Raw genomic sequence first — 9,590 nt, forward strand, 5'->3', positions numbered from 1 at the left:
TTACATCTATCAGAAGCCATTAGTTGTTTCCCAGTTGGTTTATTAAACTGCAGCTTATTTTTTCAGCGAATCGAGTTCAGATCTGGGAGAAGAAGAAAAATGAGAGGCGGCGTAGAAACCCTACTGTCTCTCACTGATATTTGGAATAGAAGTGGACTGGAGAATGAATGTGAAACCCTGGGATATATATTCATATAACTTTTACTTACACCTCATTCACACCGGATTTATTTCTCACCTGGATTTGGATGTAAGGTGTTTGTAATCTTTGGATACCGGAAACAAAAATGTGAACTTAAATTCTAGAAGTCAAACCCAAAACAATTTGCTTATAGTATGATGTTTTGTTACCAAAAGCTGAAGGTATATCTAGAAGTTGGCAGAAAAGCTCATAAGTAGTTTTTTCCAAGCCCATAAGGTGTGAGAATGATCTTCAATCTAAAGGAATTTTTTCTCTATAATTTTTATGGGCTTGGATCTAATTCGGGAGTTAAATTTGAGTCATTATCCAACCCAAATTCGAGCCAGATTTGATTGTTTGGTCATTTTTTTTTTGATATTTGATTCGAGGTCATAATCAGTCTAGACATCTGATTTGTATGTATTTTTGAACCCAAGTCGGTGGGCACATATTTTATAATCCTACTATTTAATAATTTTTTATAATCCTAATGCAGCAAATGTCAATGATGTTGGATGCGGTTGAGCCCGCGGATGTAGTAACATGAATTCTGATTGCAGGCGGCGCAAGTAGAACTAGTTTTGAGAGGAGATATCGTTATGCTGCACCCGATGGATTGAAGGATGTTGTTATTCCACCACCAGATTCACATAAAAAACTACTCTTAGATCCATATGAAGAAGTCATATATTTGTGGATTTTGTTGTTTCCTTCCGACTGATTGATTAAATTAGCTGATCTTGAGCTTCTTTTTATAGTAGACCTGGATAATCATGTTGCGCCAAAGCCTGCGGAAGCGTTAGGTTTGCACTACTACGAGGTATCTCAATATCGCCAAGAACACAATAACATACACAAGAAGAACAAGTATTTAATGAGGTTTAATCCTCGGGAAGGAATAAGCAATTTTATATATCACCGTATAGGTTGGAATATACAAAGCCTTTAGACGAGAAGAAGAGAAGTGTTACTTAGTTTTGGTGTGTTTTCTCTAGTTTTGTCTATGGCTATTTATACACATCAATAGGAGTGGACACATTCCTTAACAAAGAATACTTTCCTACAAGTATAGGGTTTCCTAACTTATCTCTAAGAACAAACCTATTAAGCTTCTATACTTAGGACACAAGTACTTGGTTTCCTTAACCAACTAGATTTCCTAATCTAGGCTTTGACCATCTTACCAACAATTCTCCACCTCGGATCATGCATTCATGCTTGAGACAATCAATAGACAAAATCACCTCCATCTTCCAACGTCGATAGAACCACCATTGGCTGCCTACGTATCCTCAATAGGAATCAAACCCAACCGTAGTTCTCTTAAATGTCCTTGCTAGAAGACTTCCACCAGGTTCATAAGAACCTTTACCCCAAAAAAGGGACTTTCACCAAACTGAAAGGATGTGGATCAATTTCAAACAATGTCGAAACTTGATCCTAGATACTACTTTAGTCAACATATCAGCTGGATTGTCTTTGGTATTGATCTTCACAAGTAGAATGTCTTATTCTTCAAGAATTTCTCTCACAAAGTGAAATCGTACGTCTATATGTTTGGTTCTAGCATGATGCACTTGATTCTTAGCCAAATAAATTGCACTTAGACTATCACAATGCACAAGCAGTTGGTCTTGCACAACTCCTAAATCATCTAGCAAACCTTTCTTATAGCCTCTTTAAATGCCTCAGTCACTGCCATATACTTTTCCTCCGTAGTTGAAAGCGCCACAACAGACTACAAGATTGATCTCCAACTTACTGGTGCCCCTGCTACGGTAAATACATACCCTGTAGTTGAACGCCTTTTGTCCAAATCACCAGCATAGTCAGAATCCACATACCCAACACACAACTGATTGTTACTTCTATCCTTCACAAACTCCAAGCCAACATTAACCGTACCATAAAGATACCTCAAAATCCATTTCACAGCATGCCAATGTCCCTTACCAAGACAATGCATAAAACGGCTGACCATACTAACTGCATGTGAAATACCCGGCCTTGTACCTACCATCGTATACATCAAGCTACCAACAACTTCAGCATATGGGACTTGGGCCATATACTTTTTCTTTTGTTCAGTAGTGGGAGACATACGAGCATTCAACTTAAAATGACCAGCAAGGGGAGTACTTACAGATTTAGTTCCTTCGTAGACACCAAACTTCTGTAACACTTTCTTCAAATATGCCTTTTGAGACAAACAAACATTACCCTTCTCTTTGTCACGTTGAATCTCCATGCCAAGAATCTTCTTAGCTTCTCCCAGATCTTTCATCTCAAACTCAGATGACAACTTGTTCTTCAAATTATCAATCTCTTTCTTGTTATTCGATGCAATCAGCATATCATCGACATACAAGAGCAAGTATATGAAAGACCCATCACATATCTTCTTAAAGTATACACAATGGTCATAGTGACTTCTTGTGTATGTTTGACCTATCATAAACTGGTCAAATGCTTGTACCATTGTCTTGGAGACTGTTTTAGCTCGTATAACGATCTCTTCGGTTTACATACACAATCTTCTTTTCCAGCAACCTTGAACCCACTCGGCTGAATCATATAGATCTCCTCTTCTACATCCCCATGTAAGAACGTCGTCTTAACATCTAGCTGAACTAGGTCTAAATCATATTGTGCTACCAAGGCCAACAAAATACGGATTGATGAGTGTTTTACCACCGGAGAGAACACCTCATTGTAGTCAATCCCTTCTCTTTGGGCATAACCTTTTGCAACTAACCTATTGTGTTTTCTCTGGCTTTAACAATCGGGTTTATCGATGAGTCTACGTAAATAGTACTATGTTTATCTTTAGTTTCTTAGTTATAGTTATACACAATGAACATGATGTTCTTGGGAGTTTGGAGGGTTCTACATTTCTACTTATCTTATGTTTTGATTTCTATTTTCTTTCAGTCACACGTTACTACATCTTGTATAGACAAAAGCTGGCTAAGGAAGCCAATACAACTTGATCTTCTATCTGATTACATACCAGATGATGATGTTGAAATTGAAGAAGGTAACATATTACATTATTACTTGTGTTTGGCAGTAATAGATATAGTCTAATAGTTACTAACTGCTATTATTTGTTTTTGCAGCATTACTTGATCCTATCAACACTGATGACACCACAAGTGTTGCTGACATGGATTAGAAGATCAAGATTCAAGACTACTACAACACTAGATGCACTGCTAGTTGTTCTTTTTTTCAGATTTTCTCATTTTCAAGACTTAGTGTGTGTGTCTGTGGCTACTGCCTACTGCTACTTCTTTTTTAAGATTTTCAAGACATTGTTTGCTTGGTTTGCTAGCAATATTGCTACTTAGTAGTTGTTGCTTTGAATGAGAATTTGAGATATTGAAAAAAAAGTAAACAACAGGTGCTTTGATTTCTGTCTGAAATGGAACCGGAACCGGTAACGACCGGTACCGACCTGTGCCGAATGGAACCGGAACCGAAGTACTCGGTACCGGGACCGGTCCAAAATTTTGGAACCGTCAGGTGAGAGGTACAGGTACTCGGCCTCGGCAGGAACCGAGCCGAACCATACCGTGTGCACCCTTAGATATGAAAGAATTATGAATGTAATTTAATCTCTATATGTAATTTTAATTTTATTATAGTTTTCTAGATTAGTTGCGTTGTATTCTTTTTCCTTAATCAAGATTTTATCACCATGAGTTTTCCTTAATCAAGATTTTAACGAGACAACATACGTAAGTCCAACTTTTTTCTTCCATGTCTTTACATTTATATCTCATGTATTTTCTTCGAAGTTGGTGATTTGGACACTTATTGGAAGCATATCCCTGTCCAACGCAATTTCAAATGAGTTAGTTCCAATCATCTAACTGGCTTTCAATATAAGGCAATTAATTTTCAAAAAAATAAATAAAATGTTTTTCATTCTATAGCTAAATAAAATATCAAAATAACAAAATATCGCATAGGCAAGAATGGGTGCTGATTAGTTTTCAGATAAAGAATGAATGCTTAAAATAGTGAGATGTCAGCTAATTTGTGTTACAGTGATATTCAAGAATGTGAAAGTATAAACTCACTCGTTTGTTAGATTCTTTCCCTTACTGGCTTCATCCTACTCCCTCCGTCCCACTATTAAGTGACCTAGTTGAAGTTTGCACAAATTTTAAGGCAAACAATGAAAAAGAGATTTTTAAGCATTTTTTACAATTATATCCTTATGGATAATAATTAATGAAATTTTGAAATGATTTATCTCTCAAACTACACCACGGATGTTCGCAAATTTTATACCATTGAAAAGCATTTTAAAACACCTACGTAACGAATATAAACATGCCTATCAAATTATGCATATTTCTTATATTTCTTATAATCAATTAAAAGGGTAATTTTAGAAATATCTCCTTGTTTGTTGATATAGGTCACTTAATGATGGGACAAAATCAAAAACCAAATAGGTCACTTAATTGTGGGACGGAGGGAGTATTTCTTTTTTTTTTTCCTAAGGGATGTCGGCGTGTCAGATTTTTGAATTTAGTGTTTGCACGGCAATCTTCTTAAAATATAAGTTTACCTGTAATTTTATAAATTATTAGTTTCATAGTCTTAGGTATGCAAAAGTCGTATTTTTTTTTACTAATTCACATATTCTTCCATTTTCAAAGAAAACGAAGTAATATTTGCCGACACAATTATTTGTTTCATAATCTTGAGAAGGATAATCAAACATCTTGATTCTAACATTACGAGAACCAATTACTGTTTCTAGGTCCAGTTTAGCTAATAAACCCAAGAGATATATAAGAACCATCCCAAATCAACTTCAAAAACTTTACATTAACAGTCTCATACATTAAGCAATTGGAATCTGTTGAGATTATTAGTCCCACATTGTATGGGTTTCTAATATCCCGTGGTTTATAATCCTATGAGCCTCTCCACTCATTGCCAATTGGTTTTGAGTTGGATGCCCCAATTCTAACATGGTATCAGAGCAGACTATTTGCGACGAGTCATTTGACCGCGCCTTTACTCTGCGTCACCCGATTTATTGTCCACGTGTTAGACCCAACGAAACTACACGTGAGGGGGCGTGTTGAGATTATTAGTCCCACATTGTATGAGTTTCTAAGATCCTGCGGTTTATAATCTTATGGACCTCTCCATTCATTGCCAATTGATTTTGAGTTGGATGCCCGTATTCTAACAGAATCCATTATAGATAAAATGAAGCTCATAGCAGAATAATCAACACTTGCAGTATAATGAAAAACGGTTTAGGTTCATCAACTTGTATTTGATTGTTGGACGAGAGAGCACCGTCCAAGATTGAATGAACAAAATTCTTCAAATCAAACTCGATCATTGTATTAGGAATATTTGTATTGTTAAAGTCAAGTCAATTGTGGTCTTTGAGGTATTAAGCATTAGTTTAATATTTGTATTGTCAAAAGAAATTCCTACCTCTTTGAGTGTCCATAAATGTTTCTGGTGGTCTTTGAGGTAGTAGTAGTTGTGATAATTGATTGTGTAGGAGGTGCAGGCAGAAGTAGTGGTGGTAAAATCATAATGCCATTGAATCGTAATTCACAATTTTCGCTCGTCAGTCCTGCAATAGTTGACGTCCAACCCAACATTAATATTATTAACATCGACGAAATATTGTACTAGTAGAATGTTATTAACAACTAGACTACTCCATATAAGCCAAATATTAATGACATAATCAAATGAAAAATCCCCTAAAAAACCAATCAGATGTTACACCCAAATAGCTAAGAGAATGACAATGAGCTCCATTCTACTTGACAAGGATAAACAAACAACATCATGATTCTAACATTACGAAAACAATTACTATTTCGAGGTTCAGTTAGGCTAATAAACCCAAGAGATAGACAACAGCCAACCCGAATCACCTTCAAAAGCCTTACATTAAGGGTCTCAGACATTAAGCATTTGGAACATGAAGTTCATAGCAGTAACTAGAGTTGCAATGATATTTCAACATACCTCTAAAAACTACAGTTTAGATTCATCAACTTCTCATCCAAGAGAACATGTATGATGCAGTTAATAGAACTGATGTCGCCTGGGGTTCAGCATGTAGTTGTGATAATAGTGATCCTGATGCAGGCGGCGGCCTAAGTAAAAGTAGTGATACAATTAATACAATTGTTCTGAAAGGAGAAATCATTGTGTTGCATTGATTGAATTGAAAGATGTTGGTGTTCTTCCTTCCACTGATTGATTATACTGATCTTGAGCTTCTTTTTCAGAAAATTTGGAGTAGAAACCTGAAGATTAGTAAATCTAGAGTATTCTTATAGAATAAAAAGGTGAAGATGAATAAAAAGGTGACGAAGTTGAGTATTCTTATGGAATGAATAAGCTATGGCAAGCTAGCTGAAAATAAACTAACGGATTTTTGTTTCATGAATGAATATGCAGAGGATATGAACGTCTTCAACCTTGATCTTCAGTGTTGGTTTAACACTTTCAGGCTCAGATATAATAACATTACCAGAAAAAAAGTATACATGTGAGAACACACAACTTTTGTTAGAAATTGTGGGTTCGAGTGGTTATCCCCTTGCAACAATTGGGAGGAGCTTTTTAGAAAATACAAAATTTATAACTTCTGCCAGTGCATATACACCACTGGGTTATAGGAGATTGTTATAAAATGATTCAATTGTTATTATAACAAGAATCAAAAATGTTGCTTCACCTTTTATACAAAAAACCAAAACATTTCGGGGTACAGTAATTAAAAAATGCAATTAACAAGAGTAAGATGTACAATTCACATAAAATGATTCACCAATAACTCAATGCAGATTAAAGATGGAAGAAGAATCAGTCAGCGCCATCAGATACCAAACTGTCATCTTGATATGGATTCAAACAGCTTTCCAATCTCACGTGCACATCTCTGGAGGATCAAGTCCAGAAGTTATATCTATGATTCTTAATCGACTCTATAGCAAGTACACACCCAAAATAACCCTCATATCTGCTTCTGCATCAAGAATCCCTGTCAGAGTTTGGAACATATCCATAGCAGAACACGCCAAGAGAACATCCATTGGTGCGGTATGTGTCATCTGTGGTGAAGGTGATGTCTTGGTCTGAAGTTGCTGGATAGCCTGCATGCCAACACATATGGCGAGAGAATCCATCAATGGTACATTGTACCAGAACCAGCCAGTGCTACCTCGCCCTGAGAACGCAGCATTCTCTGCTGTGATTCTGTCAAAAATAATGATCTTTCTTGCCGTCTTTAGATACGCAGTATCAACAACAGATAAAACGCATGGTGATTGACTTATTTCAGCTCAGAAAACAATCTTCAAGTATAAGGTGGAAGGATCAGGCTGCCTCATGTTGCGAGTAAATGCACGGAGAATAACAAGCCGGATCTGGATGCAGCTTGGCGGGATGACATCGCAGAAGCTGTAATGATAATTGCAAAGGAACTATGGAAAACCATGAAGAAGCACCGAGTGTTTACAACAATTCTCAAATACGGCGTCAATTACAAAACAGATCCTAACATGTATTAGACCACCTCATATTAAGAGTCTTTGTTTTTGTTAAGCCCAGAACTGGATATGCAAGCAAACAAAAGATGTTATCAACACTTGTAGCACAGTTGTATTAACAGGGAAATACAGCTGATCGTGTTAAATCAAAAAACAAAGTTGTATTAATAAGAATATATGAATACAAAGGCAATAAAAGGGAAATTCAAGCATTAGTTTTGATTCCTACCACTTTTAGAAAACTGAAAATATCGTTTTTTCACATAAGTTAAGCCGATACTCCAAGACAACAGGTATCAACAACATGGTTAAGAGTCTTAAGACTTAAAACCAGCAGTTCATCCTCCCACTCTACTTGTAACACCAACTAAGAGACAGTTATGAATCCGTGTTAGACTATCGACAACATACATGCATATGTCATTTTCCATCAGCTATCCTGATTCCTGTGCCTGTGCAGAAGCCAAATCAGATGCTAAGCCAAGTAAACAGGCCAGATGTGTGGTAGTGGCGTGGGTGTTTAGAATCTAGCATGTAGGATAGTTCAAAATCTTCAAAGATTCTATGTTTAAGGTAAGCGTTTGAGAATAAAATACCCAAACATTTGAGGGTATTTTATAGAAATATTGCCAATTGTATTTATAATCTATGTATTAACAATACAATTTATTGTGAATTACTAATTTTTAACCTAATCCTGCACTGGTTTTGATTGGGATTACTAATTTTTGTCCGAAGCATTTATTTTCAGAAACATATAAATCCAAAGGCTTAACAAGTAGAAAATCTAGCAATTAGTTTTGATTCCCACCTCTCTTCTCAGTGAACTTGAACCCTTGTGTCATCAGTTAAGCCAATACTCCAAGGCAACTAGTCCTGAACTGTGAAGAATTGTGTTTAGAGTTGAAATGCTATTTTTATATACCTTAAACTGGAGGTTTGGTGTTTGATTGCTCAAACATTAATCTCTTCTTACTTTAAATTTGGTGTTTCTCCATCTTCCTCCACAGCATGAGCATAAACCTAATAATCCTGCAGACATTAGCAAGGCTGTATCAACAAAAACATATGAATCCAAAGGCAGCACAAACATAAAATTCAGCATTAGTTTTGATTCCCACCCTCTTTTGTAATCTGATAACTGCAAACAATCCTTCTGATTTTATCAATTATTTGCTTCAAATGTTTGATGAACAAAATTCTTGGTAGAAATCAATGTTGGAACTGATTGTTGAGGCATTTCAGAGAAGATTTACCCTGATTTTTATGATGCAAAAGATGAGTGCATAATCATCGGCATCATCATCACCAGAATCCCATATGGTGAAATCTGAAAAATATCAGAATGTGAGATGAAGATGAGTTACAAGAACGTAGAACATGAAGAAATTGCCATATTTGAAACCTACAATTCAGGAGATCTATTAGATCGATAGCTGGACAAATGATGTAATTTCTTTGAGAGGAGATATCATTATGCTCAAGGCAGTTCGTCTTTCTGTTGTAGTTTTTCTTCCACCACCAGATTCCCATACAAATCCACTAGTTTTACATCCATAGGGAGCCATTTGTTGTTTCCCACTGATTGATGAAATTAATCTTCCGCTTCTTTTTCCAGCGAATCGAGTTTAGATCTTGGAGTAAGGAGAAGAACGACAAGTAGAGAGGCGGCAGCCTGTTGTGTCTCACTGATTTTTTGAACAGAAGTAAAGAATGGAGTGTGAAACCCTAGTATCATGGAAACTTCCTATATAACTTTACTTACACCTCGTTCACATCAGATTTGTCACCCGGATAAAGGGTGTATGGATACCAGAAATAAAAATGTGAACTTAAGTCAGTTTCCAAAGTAGGTT

At 36.1% G+C, this 9,590-nt stretch overlaps 1 long non-coding RNA gene across 1 annotated transcript; it reads right to left on the reverse strand.

The window, feature by feature from the left end:
• Positions 1-6,920: 6,920 nt before the first annotated feature.
• LOC113337014 lies at positions 6,921-9,388 on the reverse strand. The gene is made up of 4 exons (XR_003354078.1): positions 9,144-9,388; positions 8,856-9,064; positions 8,546-8,766; positions 6,921-7,797 (listed from the first exon to the last, which is right to left on the reverse strand). It is a non-coding gene; the product is annotated as an uncharacterized LOC113337014 (long non-coding RNA).
• Between the last annotated feature and the right edge of the window lie 202 nt (positions 9,389-9,590).

Source organism: Papaver somniferum, unplaced genomic scaffold (genome assembly GCF_003573695.1).
Source record: "Papaver somniferum cultivar HN1 unplaced genomic scaffold, ASM357369v1 unplaced-scaffold_158, whole genome shotgun sequence".
Classification (NCBI taxonomy): domain Eukaryota; kingdom Viridiplantae; phylum Streptophyta; class Magnoliopsida; order Ranunculales; family Papaveraceae; genus Papaver; species Papaver somniferum.